Raw genomic sequence first — 14,505 nt, 5'->3', positions numbered from 1 at the left:
GGATGTTAAAGTCCCCTACTATGATTGTGTTACTGTTGGTTTCCCCTTTTATGGCTGTTAGTATTTGCCTTATGTATTGAGGTGCTCCTATGTTGGGTAGATAAATATTTACAATTGTTATATCTTCTTCTTGGATCAACCCCTTGATCATTATGTAGTGTCCTTCTTTGTCTCTTGTAATAGTCTTTATTTTAAAGTCTGTTTTGTCTGATATGAGAATTGCTACTCCAGCTTTCTTTTGATTTCCATTTGTGTGCAGTATCTTTATTCCATTCCCTCACTTTCAGTCTGTATGTGTCCCTAGGTCTGAAGTGGGTCTCTTGTAGACAGTATCTTATGCAGGTCTTGTTTTTGTATCCATTCAGCCAGTCTGTATGTTTTGGTGGGAGCACTTAATCCATTTACATTTAAGGTAATTATCAATATGTATGTTCCTATTACTATTTTCTTAATTGTTTTGGATTTCTTATTGTAGGTCTTTTCCTTTTCTTGTGTTTCCTGCCTGGAGAAGTTCCCTTAGCATGTGTTTTTAAGCTGGTTTGGTAGTGCTGCATTCTCTTAGCTTTTGCTTGTCTGTAAAGGTTTTAATTTCTCCACCGAATTTGAATGAGATCCTTGCTGGGTAGAGTAATCTTGGTTGTAGGTTTTTCCCTTTCATCACTTTAAATATGTCCTGCCACTCCCTTCTGGCTTGTAGAGTTTCTGCTGAAGGATCAGGTGTTACCCTTATGGGGATTCCCTTGTGTGTTATTTGTTGTTTTTCCCTTGCTGCTTTTAATATGTTTTCTTTGTATTTAATTTTTGATTAATATGTGTCTTGATGTGTTTCTCCTTGGGTTTATCCTGTATGGGACTCTCTGCTTTTCCTGGACTTGATTGACTATTTCCTTTCCCATCTTAGGGAAGTTTTCAACTATAATCTCTTGAAATATTTTCTCAGACCCTTTCTTTTCTTCGTGTGGGATCCCTGTAATTTGAATGTTGATGCGTTTAATGTTGTCCCCGAGGTCTCTAAGACTGTCCTCAATTTTTTTCATTGTTTTTTGTTTATTTGGCTCTGTGGCAGTTATTTCCACTATTTTGTCTTCCAGGTCGCTTACCTGTTCTTCTGCCTCAGTTATTTTGCTGTTGATTCCTTCTAGAGTATTTTTAATTTCGTTTATTGTGTTGTTCATCATTGTTTGTTTGCTCTTTAGTTCTTCTAGGTCCTTGTTAAACGTTTCTTGTATTTTCTCCATTCTGTTTCCAAGATTTTGGATCATTTTTACTGTCATTATTCTGAATTCTTTTTCAGGTAGACTGCCTATTTCCTTTTCATTTGTTTGGTCTGGTGTGTTTTTACCTTGCTCCTTTATCTGCTGTGTGTTTCTCTGTCTTCTCATTTTGCTTAACTTACTGTGTTTGGGGTCTTCTTTTTGCAGGCTGCAGGTTGATAGTTCCTGTTTGGTTATCGTTATTATTTTCTACCCCCAGTGGCTGAGGTTGGTTCAGTAGCTTGTGTAGGCTTCCTGGTAGAGGGGACTGGTGCCTGTGTTCTGGTGGGTTGGGCTGTATCTTGTCCTTCTGATGGGCAGGGCTGCGTCGGGTGGTGTGTTGTGGAGTGTCTGTGGACTTAGTATGGCTTAGGCAGCCTCTCTGCTAATGGGTGGGGTTGTGTCTTGCTAGTTGTTTGGCATGAGACATCCAGCTCTGGACCTTGCTGGCCATTGGGTGGAGCTGGGTCTTAGTGTTGAGATAAACATCTCTGGGAGAGCTCTTGCTAATTGATATTATGTGGGGCTAGGAGGTTTCTGGTGGTCCAGTGTCCTGGACTTGGCCCTCCCACGTCAGCGGCTCAGGCCCGACACCTGGCTGGAGCACCAAGACCCTGCCAGCCACCCAGCTCAGAAGAAAAGGAAGAAAGAAAAAAAAAAATGGGGAAAGCAAACCTATACTGGCAAAATCACACAAAGAAGCATACACATACACATTCACAAAAAGAAAAAGGAAAAAAATATATATATATTTAAAAACAAAATTGGAAGAGAGCAACCAAAGCAACAAACAACTCCACCGATGATAATAAATACTAAACTAAGATGAACTTAAAACCAGAAACAAATTAGATGCAGAAAGCAGACCCCAAGTCTACAGTTGCTCCCAAAGTCCACTGCTTCAATTCGGGGAACATTCATTGTCTGTTCAGGTATTCTTCAGATGCAGCGTTTATCAAGTTGATTGTGGTGTTTTAATCTGCTGCTCCTGAAGCTGCACGGAGAAATTTTCCTTTCTCTTCTTTGTTCGCACAGCTCCTAGAGTTCAGCTTTGACTTTTGCCCCCCCTCTTTGTTTTGGATTTCTTATTGTAGGTCTTTTCCTTTTCTTGTGTTTCCTGCCTGGAGAAGTTCCCTTAGCATGTGTTTTTAAGCTGGTTTGGTAGTGCTGCATTCTCTTAGCTTTTGCTTGTCTGTAAAGGTTTTAATTTCTCCACCGAATTTGAATGAGATCCTTGCTGGGTAGAGTAATCTTGGTTGTAGGTTTTTCCCTTTCATCACTTTAAATATGTCCTGCCACTCCCTTCTGGCTTGTAGAGTTTCTGCTGAAGGATCAGGTGTTACCCTTATGGGGATTCCCTTGTGTGTTATTTGTTGTTTTTCCCTTGCTGCTTTTAATATGTTTTCTTTGTATTTAATTTTTGATTAATATGTGTCTTGATGTGTTTCTCCTTGGGTTTATCCTGTATGGGACTCTCTGCTTTTCCTGGACTTGATTGACTATTTCCTTTCCCATCTTAGGGAAGTTTTCAACTATAATCTCTTGAAATATTTTCTCAGACCCTTTCTTTTCTTCGTGTGGGATCCCTGTAATTTGAATGTTGATGCGTTTAATGTTGTCCCCGAGGTCTCTAAGACTGTCCTCAATTTTTTTCATTGTTTTTTGTTTATTTGGCTCTGTGGCAGTTATTTCCACTATTTTGTCTTCCAGGTCGCTTACCTGTTCTTCTGCCTCAGTTATTTTGCTGTTGATTCCTTCTAGAGTATTTTTAATTTCGTTTATTGTGTTGTTCATCATTGTTTGTTTGCTCTTTAGTTCTTCTAGGTCCTTGTTAAACGTTTCTTGTATTTTCTCCATTCTGTTTCCAAGATTTTGGATCATTTTTACTGTCATTATTCTGAATTCTTTTTCAGGTAGACTGCCTATTTCCTTTTCATTTGTTTGGTCTGGTGTGTTTTTACCTTGCTCCTTTATCTGCTGTGTGTTTCTCTGTCTTCTCATTTTGCTTAACTTACTGTGTTTGGGGTCTTCTTTTTGCAGGCTGCAGGTTGATAGTTCCTGTTTGGTTATCGTTATTATTTTCTACCCCCAGTGGCTGAGGTTGGTTCAGTAGCTTGTGTAGGCTTCCTGGTAGAGGGGACTGGTGCCTGTGTTCTGGTGGGTTGGGCTGTATCTTGTCCTTCTGATGGGCAGGGCTGCGTCGGGTGGTGTGTTGTGGAGTGTCTGTGGACTTAGTATGGCTTAGGCAGCCTCTCTGCTAATGGGTGGGGTTGTGTCTTGCTAGTTGTTTGGCATGAGACATCCAGCTCTGGACCTTGCTGGCCATTGGGTGGAGCTGGGTCTTAGTGTTGAGATAAACATCTCTGGGAGAGCTCTTGCTAATTGATATTATGTGGGGCTAGGAGGTTTCTGGTGGTCCAGTGTCCTGGACTTGGCCCTCCCACGTCAGCGGCTCAGGCCCGACACCTGGCTGGAGCACCAAGACCCTGCCAGCCACCCAGCTCAGAAGAAAAGGAAGAAAGAAAAAAAAAAATGGTGAAAGCAAACCTATACTGGCAAAATCACACAAAGAAGCATACACATACACATTCACAAAAAGAAAAAGGAAAAAAATATATATATATTTAAAAACAAAATTGGAAGAGAGCAACCAAAGCAACAAACAACTCCACCGATGATAATAAATACTAAACTAAGATGAACTTAAAACCAGAAACAAATTAGATGCAGAAAGCAGACCCCAAGTCTACAGTTGCTCCCAAAGTCCACTGCTTCAATTCGGGGAACATTCATTGTCTGTTCAGGTATTCTTCAGATGCAGCGTTTATCAAGTTGATTGTGGTGTTTTAATCTGCTGCTCCTGAAGCTGCACGGAGAAATTTTCCTTTCTCTTCTTTGTTCGCACAGCTCCTAGAGTTCAGCTTTGACTTTTGCCCCCCCTCTGCGTGTAGGCAGCCCTCGGGAGTCTGTTCCCTGCCCAGATAGGAGGGGCTTAAAGCAACAGCTGATTAGGGCTCTCTTGCTCACTCAGGCTGGGGAGAGGGAGGGTACGGTAGTCATAATTGGAATGAGGGGCAAGCCTTAGGTAGCAGAGGACAGCGTGACATTGCAACAGCCTGAGGCACGCCGTGTGTTCTCCCGGAGAAGTTGTTCCTGGATCACGGGACCCTGGCAGTGGCGGGCTGCACAGGCTCCCAGGGGTGTATGGATAGTGACCTGTGCTTGCACACAGGATTCTTGGTGGCAGGGGCCACAGCGTTAGTGGTTCATGCCCATCTCTGGGGTCAGAGCTGATAGCTGCGGCTCACGCCCCTCTCTGGAGCTTGTATAAGCGGTGCTCTGCCTTCTGTGGGCACACTGGGAAGGAATCCCCTTTCCTTGCGCACCCAGAAACAAAGGTCTCTTGCCTCTCTGGCAGTTCCAGACTTTTTCTCGGACTCCCACATGGCTAGCTGTGGCTCATTATCCCCCTTCAGGCTGTGTTCATGCAGCCAACCCCAGTCCTCTCCCTGGGACCTGACCTCCGAAACCCGAGCCTCAGCTCCCAGCCCCTGCCCGTCCTGGCGGGTGAGCAGACAAGCGTCTCAGGCTGGTGATCCTCTGTGCAGAAATGTCTCCACTTTGCCCTCCGCACCCCTGTTGCTGCACTCTCCTCCGTGGCTCTGAAGATTCTCTCCCGCCCACCCCCATCTCCGCCAGTGAAGGGGCTTCCTAGTGTGTGGAACCTTTTCCTCCTTTACAACTCCCTCCCAGAGGTGTGCGTCCTGTCCCTATTCTTTTGTCTGTGTTTCCTCATTTTTCTTTTGCCCTACCGATGTACGTGGGGATTTTCTTGCTTTTTGGGAAGTCTCAGGTCTTCTGCCAGCGTACAGTAGGTGTTCTGTAGGAGTTGTTCCCCATGTAGATGTTACTTTTGATGTATTTATGGGGCGGAAGGTGATCTTCACGTCTTACTCCTCTGCCATCTTGAAGGTCTCCCGTAGCATCTTTTAATCCTGAGCTCTTTCATGGCATAGTGATCTCAAGGTTCCCAAGGAAGCTGCAAATCCTTTTTAAGGTTTAGCCTCAGATGTTGTACAAAATCCCCTCGGCCGCATTCTGAGTCATAAGAGGCCATCCCCACATTCAAGGGGCAGGCAGTGGGCTCTGCCTCTTCCTGAGAGGAGCAGCGAAGGCACAGTCCTCTGGAGTTCCTCTGTATGCCCTTCATCCCAGAAAGTTAAATAAGCCATTAGTACAGTTTTAGGTGGTTTTTTTGGTTTAATTGAGTAATTAATTAATTTATTTTTGTCTGCATTGGGTCTTTTTTGCTGTGCGCGAGCTTTCTCTAGTTGCGGCAAGCAGGGGCTACTCTTCGTTGTGGTGCACGGGCTTCTCGTTGTGGTGGCTTCTCTTGTTTTGGAGCACGGGCTCAGTAGTTGTGGCTCACGGGCTGTAGAGCACAGGCTCAGTTGTTGTGGTGCACAGGATTAGTTGCTCCATGGCATGTGGAATCTTCCTGGATCAGGGCTCGAACCCGTGTTGCTTGCATTGGCAGGGGGATTCTTAACCACTCTGCCACCAGGGAAGTCCCAGTTTTACTTTCTTCAGCTCCCCACACCTCTCCTGCTGTTACCATGGGGAGTTTCTTTAGACTTAATCTTCAGTTTCCTGAATTATCTGCTTAACACTTGTTTCTTGTGTACTAACCCTTCCCTGATCATATTTATTATTTGGTTGCAGAACTTCCTTTAAAGAGTATTGAAGGCACATTTTCTTGGGTCCTGGTATGTCCTAAAATGCCTTTCTTTTCTTCATATTTGAATAATAATTTTTGGTCAGTACTTAGAAGTTATTACTGTATCCACTGTAGCTGATAAGAGGTCTGATGCCAAACTGATTCTCATTCCTTTGTAAGCAGTTTATTTTTCCTCCATGTTAACATTTACAGTCTTGTCTTTATCCTTGGAATGTAGAAGTTTCAATGCATTGGTTCTAGATGTAGTCTGTTTCATTCATTTTATTCACTTATTGACCCATTTAAATATTAGTTTTCACCTCTGAGAAATTTTCATTTCTTCTTTTAGTATTTTTTCTCTCTTCCTAGTACTCTTGGTAAATAAACGTAACTTCTGCATCTAGTCTCTAGTCTCCAAACTGTTCTTTTATCTTTTTCATCTCTTTCTTTCTCTCTCTCTCTCTCTTTTCTTTGGGTGGGGGGATGGGCAGTGGGGTGCTCAGATAGAATTATTTACATCACTCTTATGAAATCCTCTTTTTACAGAAATTCATTTTGCTGCTCATTTCATTGATTGAGATTTTTGTCTTTACCCTGTGTCTTCTTTTCAAGGTCTCTGGCTGTTTCTCTTTCACATGCACAGTACAGTTTTCAATTTTAATGCTAAGGATGTTAGTCTACCTATTCCACTTTACTTTTTCTGTTTAGGGAATCTGTCCCTTCTGGGTATCAGTGCTGACTGACGCCCTGCTCTGTCTGGATCCCTCCTTCTTTGCCTGTGGCAACTGGTAGAGCATGTCCAGGGCAGGGGCCCACTGACCACCTAGTGGCATTGTCTCTCTCCCTTTGATCATCTGATCGTGGCCCAGGCCTAAGAGCCTCAAGTTCTGTGATCCACCGACTCTGAGCTCCCTCACCAACTGCTCCAGCCTCTCAAGCAGGCTTTTTTTTCTTGTGCGTTTTGGTTTCTTACGGTTATTTTGCCATAGGTCTGCAGCCATTATTTTTCTAGTATGTTGGCACATCAGTGGCATTTTTTGAATCTCTAGACTGGCTAATTTTCTTATCTTAAAAAGAGAAAATGCCTTTTCTGTTATTTCATGGTGTCGTGAGTTGGAAAAGAACGGAAATGTATGGTCATCGGAAATGTATGGTCTCCATCCAGTCATCCCCCCTCAGAGTTAATTATCTTCTTACCCTATTGGTTATCCCCGTCCTGTCTCTTTTACACCCTTTAACATGCCAGACATCTGTATGCTACAAAGGATCCCAAATCCTAAAAACACTGAACCTGTATTATTTTCCAAAAAGATTTCCTCTTTTGCTCCCCGTAAGAAATGTTTTTTGGAAAGGTTGAAAATACCAGAGTGCAGTCTGTGTTTATGCCACATAGAATTTTTAGTTTTTATTAACAGTTTTGCAGGATTTACCTGTCATGACAGGGACCATGTCAGCACTCCAGCTGACTCCAAGGGGCACCGCTCACACCGCACACAGTGTGAGAGGCTGCCTTGAGGTGTGAGCCGTGCTATTATTAACCATGCGTTTCATTTTCAGAAAGTACTGTTGAATAGTATACAGGGTTGAGGGCATTCTATTTTGTAATGTGAGCCCCCTTTTATAGAAATGAATTCCAGACATTTATGAACCGTGAAATTATATTTAGTATAGCTTTATAACCAGAAGTAATTCAGTTCTCTTAAAAATGGATAATCTTTAGTATTTAAGCTATTAAACACTATTGTATTCTGTTTATACATATGCTAAATTATTCTCTTTATAAATTATATCTAATAAGAATTTATCATATGCTCATTCCACTATATTAATATTTTTCCTTTTTCACAAAAAAACTGGGAGAGTGAATAAAAAATATATATAATTATAGAAATTCAAAAGATACACATCCGTTAATTACTGCCCACGCCATGCCAGCACCCCAAAAGTTCTTCCTGCATCCTTGTGAGATCACAGCCTCTTCTTTTCCCCAAAGAGGTAACCATTCCTCTGACTTTGGTGATAACCATTTCCTTGGTACCAATGCATGCATCCCTAATAAACATAGTTTTATCTTGCCTATTTTTTAAACTTTACATAAGCAGAATTCTACTGTTTGTTTCTTTCGTGACTTGCTTCTTTTATTCAACATTATGCTTGTGAGAGTCGCTCTTGTTACACAGCTGTCGTTCATTTGTTTTATTGCTATAGGTGAAATACATTGCATGAGTGTACCACAATGTATTTATTCATTCCACTGTTAATTGTCATTTGGGTTATTTGCAATTCATGGCTTTCATGAAGAGTGCTGCCATGATCGTACTTCTGTGTCTCTCCAGGTGTTTGTGTGCAAAAGTATCTCTATATAATCAGGAATGGAATTACTGGGCTGTGTAATATACGTTATCAGCAGCTCAACTAGATAAATGCCAACATGCGTTCCAAGGTTATGGTTCCCATTTACACACTCAGCAGTAGCCTGTGATTTTTACCATTGTTCCACATCTTTGCCAAAATTTGATATTGATAAAATGTATTGCCATTCTGGTGGTTTTGTATTGATATCTCATTGTAGCATGAATTTGCGTTTTTCTAATTACTAAAGAGGTTGAGCAACTCACTATTGGCCGTCTAGATTTTCTCTTTTCTGAAAGACCTATTCATCTCTTTTGCTTATTTTTGTGTGAGGTTGTCGTCCATTGATCTTTTGATTGTAATAATAAATCCATAAGTCAAAATAATTAACCGCTATATCTAATCCATTCTCTCGAATTACTCTGATGTTTGGCATATAGCTCCCTTCTAAATAAATTCTTGCCAGGAAATTGAAATTTTTTGGATGAACTGTTTGATTAGAAGTTCAGTATGTAACTATCTCTAGGCTTCCTAAACAGTTGCAGATTTTTGTAATGCTTCTTATTCCCGAGATATTTTTAAACTATAACTGTGAAAAGTATCTAGTATTCTTTTTAGAATTCTAGAATAGACTCCATATGGTACTGAAGGTGTTTTACTTTTGAGGCATATTCCTAATTCCCAGTACTTCATTCTTTTCTTCTGTAATATCTGTTCCAGTTTCATTATAAGTAAAGCAAAGAAACTTATCTTTGCTACATATGATACTCAGTAATTTTTAAAAATTTTTACTCATAATATTTTGTTCATCTAATGCTTATTTAACAAACTTTTATTCTATATTATTAATATATTGCTTTGAATCAAATTTAAATATTTGTGCTTATTTTCTGTCCTTTATTAGTCTTAATTTGTTCTTAGACGTCTTTATTTTATCCTACCAATTTTGAAATGGTTGTTATCAATCATCATAACATTTTCTGAGTGTTCAAAATGAAGTCATGAGATGTGTGTTATACTCCAGATTATTAATGCAAAAGAGTAGGAAAAAAATACACAGTCTAATTTATTTCACTGGATAAGACAAAATAAAGTATACTTATTATACTTTGACCAAAAATTATCTGTTAGGAGAGTAAAATGAGTAAATAGAGGAAAATACAGTATCTAGTTGATCTTCTATCTCAGAAATTTAGTGAAGATGATTTTGTGGATTAGTGTTATCTGTGGTAAAAGAGATTGTAGTTATTGAGTCTTAGGTTATACCTATATATTACATCCACAGCCTGCAAAGAAAGCCTTAGATAATCACACTAGAATGTATGTGGCCTGCATCCTTGAGCAGAAGAATCTCTTGTTAATTTGTAAGAGTTCACTGTAAGACACACACACACAATATTATGCTAACAGTTTCACACAAAAGCTTATTTGTGTTCAATAAATGTAGCAGTGAAAACACATAACTGTTCATAGTCAGCTTTCCAAAAAGGGTTTCACAGGGTTCAAAAGAATGCCGTCCAATAGAATGATAAAAATAGAGACCTGAGCAAAGAGGAAATTTAGTAATGAAAGGCTGGGATAAAATGGGAACACAGTTGTAAGAGTTGGTTACAGACTCCTCTGAGCTTTTTGTGTAGCTGAACAGAAACAGTCAGCACTAAGATTTCCAGTGCCCATCACTCCCTCAGGAAAACACAGCATCCTGGCCTTCAGGTGCCTTTTTACACAGAGGTGTGTTACGGTAGACGACATTCTGAAAACCCCCGAGGAGCATTCACATCAATTCAGAATGTAGATGTTGTCATATCCTAGTGTCAGCCTCAAGATTCAGAGAACTTTGTTTCCTGATTCTAACACACACCCAGTGCAGGACGCCTCCTGTACCATCCCTGCTACTTGATCATCTGAACTGTGGTCAAAGACCTCTTGTAATGGGGAATTGTAACACCTTTGGGGTTATCACTTTTTGAAATTATGGACATTTGACTCTCCAATGACATTGACTTTCCAAAAGGAAAGACCTCATGAGCTTGCCCTCATGGCTCCAATCTTTAGTTTTATAATGTAATATTAATATATAAATATAATAAAATATAACTATTAGCCAAATTTGCTTCAGAGTATAAAGACAGTAGTAATTTAGGTTAATACAAGTTTGTTACAACACCATTAGTTTTTGGTCTAGCTTTTGGGACCGAAAAGTCTAACTTGATTTGTACTTGGCAGTCCTGAAGAGGTTTATAGACCTTTTGCTTGTCTGCGTGGTCCTTCTCTTCTTCAGGTCACTTTCTCTTCCTGTTTCCTCCGCTGTGCCTCCTGTGTTCTCGGCTAAGCTTTGAGCTCATTGTCCTTGTTCTTGCTCCTGAAGTCCTTTCCTCATCCTTTCATCCTCTCTTGAATGGATGCACTTGTGTTCGTTCCTGTTAGTGTGCCACCCATAACTGGACATGTCCCAAGGCACCTGAAGAAAAGGTGTACACTCACTTGTCCCCTTCTTCCTATCACTTTAAATGCTGATATCAATACAGCATAGCATCACCTTGGCTTTGCAGCAGCCTTGTTTCACTCATGGTTCACTCATTCTGCTCTTGAGTCTGAAGTGCCTAAATCTTCTCCCCTGTGTGCTGCTGAGCTAAACTAAATGCAAATCCCTACGTTTATCCCTGGTGTTTTTCTCTCATTAGAGGCAGCTCATCACTGCAGTGTAGCAGTGGTTTTTGTATTTGAATTTCATCACCTGGTAAATACAGTATTCCTACTCACTGAAGAATCTGAACATGCCTTGTATATTATTATTTACATTATGGCTAAAGTTTTTGGTTAGGGCTGGGCCAAGATCAGAGCTCTCTGGCATTACATTAGAAACCTCTGTAGGTTGGTATATGTTGTTCAGCTATTTACAGATTGTCAGAGTCAGCAGTTGACCTTGTGCCAGCCCCATTTCTATGCTGATTATACCATAGGGGACTTCTAGCACCATACATGCCTCACCAGAGTCTAGACACGCTGCGTTTCCACGGTTACAGTGCCAAAGAGAAGTTAAACCAGCTTAACATGACTTTTCTTTGGCGTGCCCCTTTTTGGTTCTCACAGATCATCTCTTGGACAAAATCCTTGTAAGAATCTCACCCACGATCTATGTCTAGCTCTCTAGTTTGTAACGTGAAGAGAGTCTACTTTCTTCTTTCCAAAAACAGCAATGGCATTTTCCTGCTTCCAGTTTTCTGGCACCTCTTCCATTCTCTGTGATTCTCCAAAGAGCCAGAATGGTTCAGCAACTTATTTGTAAGTTTTCTCAGGTCCCTAAAATGTAATTGCCCAACTCGGGCAAATTGAGATCATTGAGGGAAGCACAAGGCCTAATTTCTCACCCTCTCTTTGCTATGTAAGTACCTATTGCTTTCTTTTTCTTTGCTAATGGAGAGAGGTAATAATATTCTGTGACTTTAGTCTTAGCTTGATTCCTTCAACTCCTCAAACTGTCATGAGAACTACAAGTAAGTGAACAGAATACTTGAATAGGTGTATAGCTTGTCAGTATTATGGCATCCCTCCTCTGTCCCACGTTGGTAATGGTATTTGGGGACTGTTCCAGAGATGAGGTGTAGAGAAGTGTCGCGTCCTCAGTTATGCCTGGGTACCCTGGTCATCCTTCTGTATCCCGTAGGTGTGATTGCCTGCAATGTCTCCTAGTCTTTGAGGAATCTGAGAATAAAAACATCATACCTACCTATGAAAGTCTCCTCTCTTGCTGAATAGTAGTTTCTTGTACAAATGTATAACCTCTTCACCACCTCTTCCTATCAACTTCAGCATTGTTATTCCATCACTTGTATCTTGCTATACTTTGCCTTGATCTGATTTATATTTTGCTGCCTCAGCTAGATGATGAGCCACTAATGGTCAGTGACCTTGCTTTATGCCTGTATTCCCTTATCACCCTGCATATTACATGGGCAAAGTGGTATTCAGAAAATGCTCATCTGTTGTCATAGATCTGGACAGTCATCAAAAAATAAATAGTACGAAATTAAGTATGGTATACTCACAGTGATGTAATTACAAAAATATAATTTAGTATCTTTCTTTAGACAGTAAGGATCCTCCTGTTTTTAGTAGAGAATAATTACTTCCCCAGTGATGTTTCTGTTTCTCTCTTTTTCAAATTCTCTTTGTTCACTGAAATGTTGCTTCCCTTTTTCGTACACATTGGTTATTCCATGGTATTGTGCTCTTGGTGTTTTAAAGTTTGTTTCTTGGCATTATCTGTCTCACTGTTGCATAGTAACACTTTTGTTCTTTGCAACCACCTGCTTATTTTCAGGTGTGTAGTTTCTCAATGGCATAGAGTGCTTTCATATCTTTATTAGCCTTAAATGCAAAGCTAAGATCTTTGTGGGGCATTTTTTTCTTCATAGACCTTAAATCTTGTACATAATGAGCACGGTTGAATACAGTTATTTTATCCAGTTGATGATATTTTAAGTGTACTATTTTATATCTCAACACAACATACATACTAAAAAATGACGGTTGCCATAAAAATCATTCCGTGATGTTGTATGAAGAATTAGTAAGCCATTTTTGTAAGTGAGGAAAGGGTGGCTCGTGTTCAAGGCACTTAGGTTTTGATCCTGGAGCCACTTACTCCAAGTCTGAAGGTCCTCCTCTCACTTGTCCTTGAGGAAACTCTCCTCCTTGCAGATGAGGCTGCACCCCCAGGCTTGGGCCCCACAGAAACGGGTGATAAAGAATTTACCTGCTAGACAGTAGTTAAGAATCTGCCTGCAATGTAGGGGACACGGGTTTGATCCCTAGTCTGGGAAGATCCCACATGCCGCAGAGCAACTAAGCCCGTGCGCCACAACTGCTGAGCCTGTGCTCTAGAGCCCACGAGCCGCAACTACTGAGCCCATGTGCCACAACTACTGAAGCCCGTGCGCCTGGAGCCTGTGCTCCGCAACAAGAGAAGCCACCGCAATGAGAAGCCCACGCACCGCAATGAAGAGTATCGCCCACTCGCCGCAGCTAGAGAAAGCTCGCGTGCAGCAACAAAGACCCAACACAGCCAAAAGTAAATAAATAAAAATAAATAAATTTTAAAAGAAAAGAATATACCTGCTAGAGCTGGCACGAGAACTCCTCACTGAGAGTCCCATTGGGGGAAAATGCTCAAACTCATCAGACCCATTGTCTATTTCTAAAATTATAAGAATAAAGCAACCACTGGTGGCAACCTGGAACCTAACCCCATCTTCACTAATGTGGAAGTCAGGAGAGTAAAGAATGAGATGGAGGCTCAGGTGATATGTCATCTTCCCCTGTCTTATAGATTATGAGTTTGGAAGTAAACAGCAAGCTGATACTGACATTTGGTGGAATGGGGAAAAAATCCCCAGCTCATCCTACAGAAATGAACTTTGTGGAAGTTGATAAGAAATCAAAATACAACAGTAGAGTCATTTTTAGGAGAAAGCTAAAAGAGGAATGTCAGAAACAGCATTTATGGTCTCAAATGTCCATATACAAGTACACAGGGTAATGCATTGAACAAATAAGGTCTCATGAGCATCATAGCACTTGGTCAGATTTGTCTAATGACTGTAATGAGACATGGAAGAGACAGTCAGTCCTTCATTCATGTATTCAATTATTTGGGAAACACTGAGTATCTATTATTATTATATGCCAGGCACTAGGCTAGTCTCATGGTATGGTAGACTCTACTCTTGAGGAAACAGGCAGAGAGACTGACAGGTAAACAAGTTATTAAAATATTTACAACATTTTAGGTTACACCTTTTCCACATCTTTTGCAAATTTATACAAAGTCCATATCAGATCAATAAGTTTCCCGGCAAACATACCACTCTCAGTATGTGTTTCTCTTAGGAGAGGCACCTCATCTCCTGTCAAGAACCCATTTCATTTGTCACAAGCTATGGTCCTGAAAAATAAATTCTCTTTCAACACCAGCTCCATAGCCATTGTCATCTTTGCATAATCAGATTCCTCTAAGGAAACCAAGCTAGCTATAATACTCCACCAACGTTATCTTTATTGCTGGTTATTAATGCCTTGCATTTCTTTTAAATACAGCAGAATTTTGCTTATTTTCAAGCCTTTCATAAGTTTTAACCCCTTTTTCTTCTGTTGAATAAGCCTCTTCTATAATCATAAAGC

General features: G+C 40.6%; 1 protein-coding gene across 9 annotated transcripts in view; it reads left to right on the top strand.

Annotated features, from left to right (window-relative positions):
- Positions 1-14,505, top strand: part of PKP4 (plakophilin 4) — a 251,819-nt gene that overhangs the window by 67,503 nt on the left and 169,811 nt on the right. The window lies entirely within an intron of this gene.

This window comes from Neophocaena asiaeorientalis, unplaced genomic scaffold, assembly GCF_003031525.2.
Source record: "Neophocaena asiaeorientalis asiaeorientalis breed wild unplaced genomic scaffold, Neophocaena_asiaeorientalis_V1.1 scaffold72, whole genome shotgun sequence".
NCBI classification, from domain to species: Eukaryota; Metazoa; Chordata; class Mammalia; order Artiodactyla; family Phocoenidae; genus Neophocaena; species Neophocaena asiaeorientalis.
Note: the sequence above shows the minus strand (reverse complement) of the source record. Positions and strands in the feature narration are given on the sequence as shown.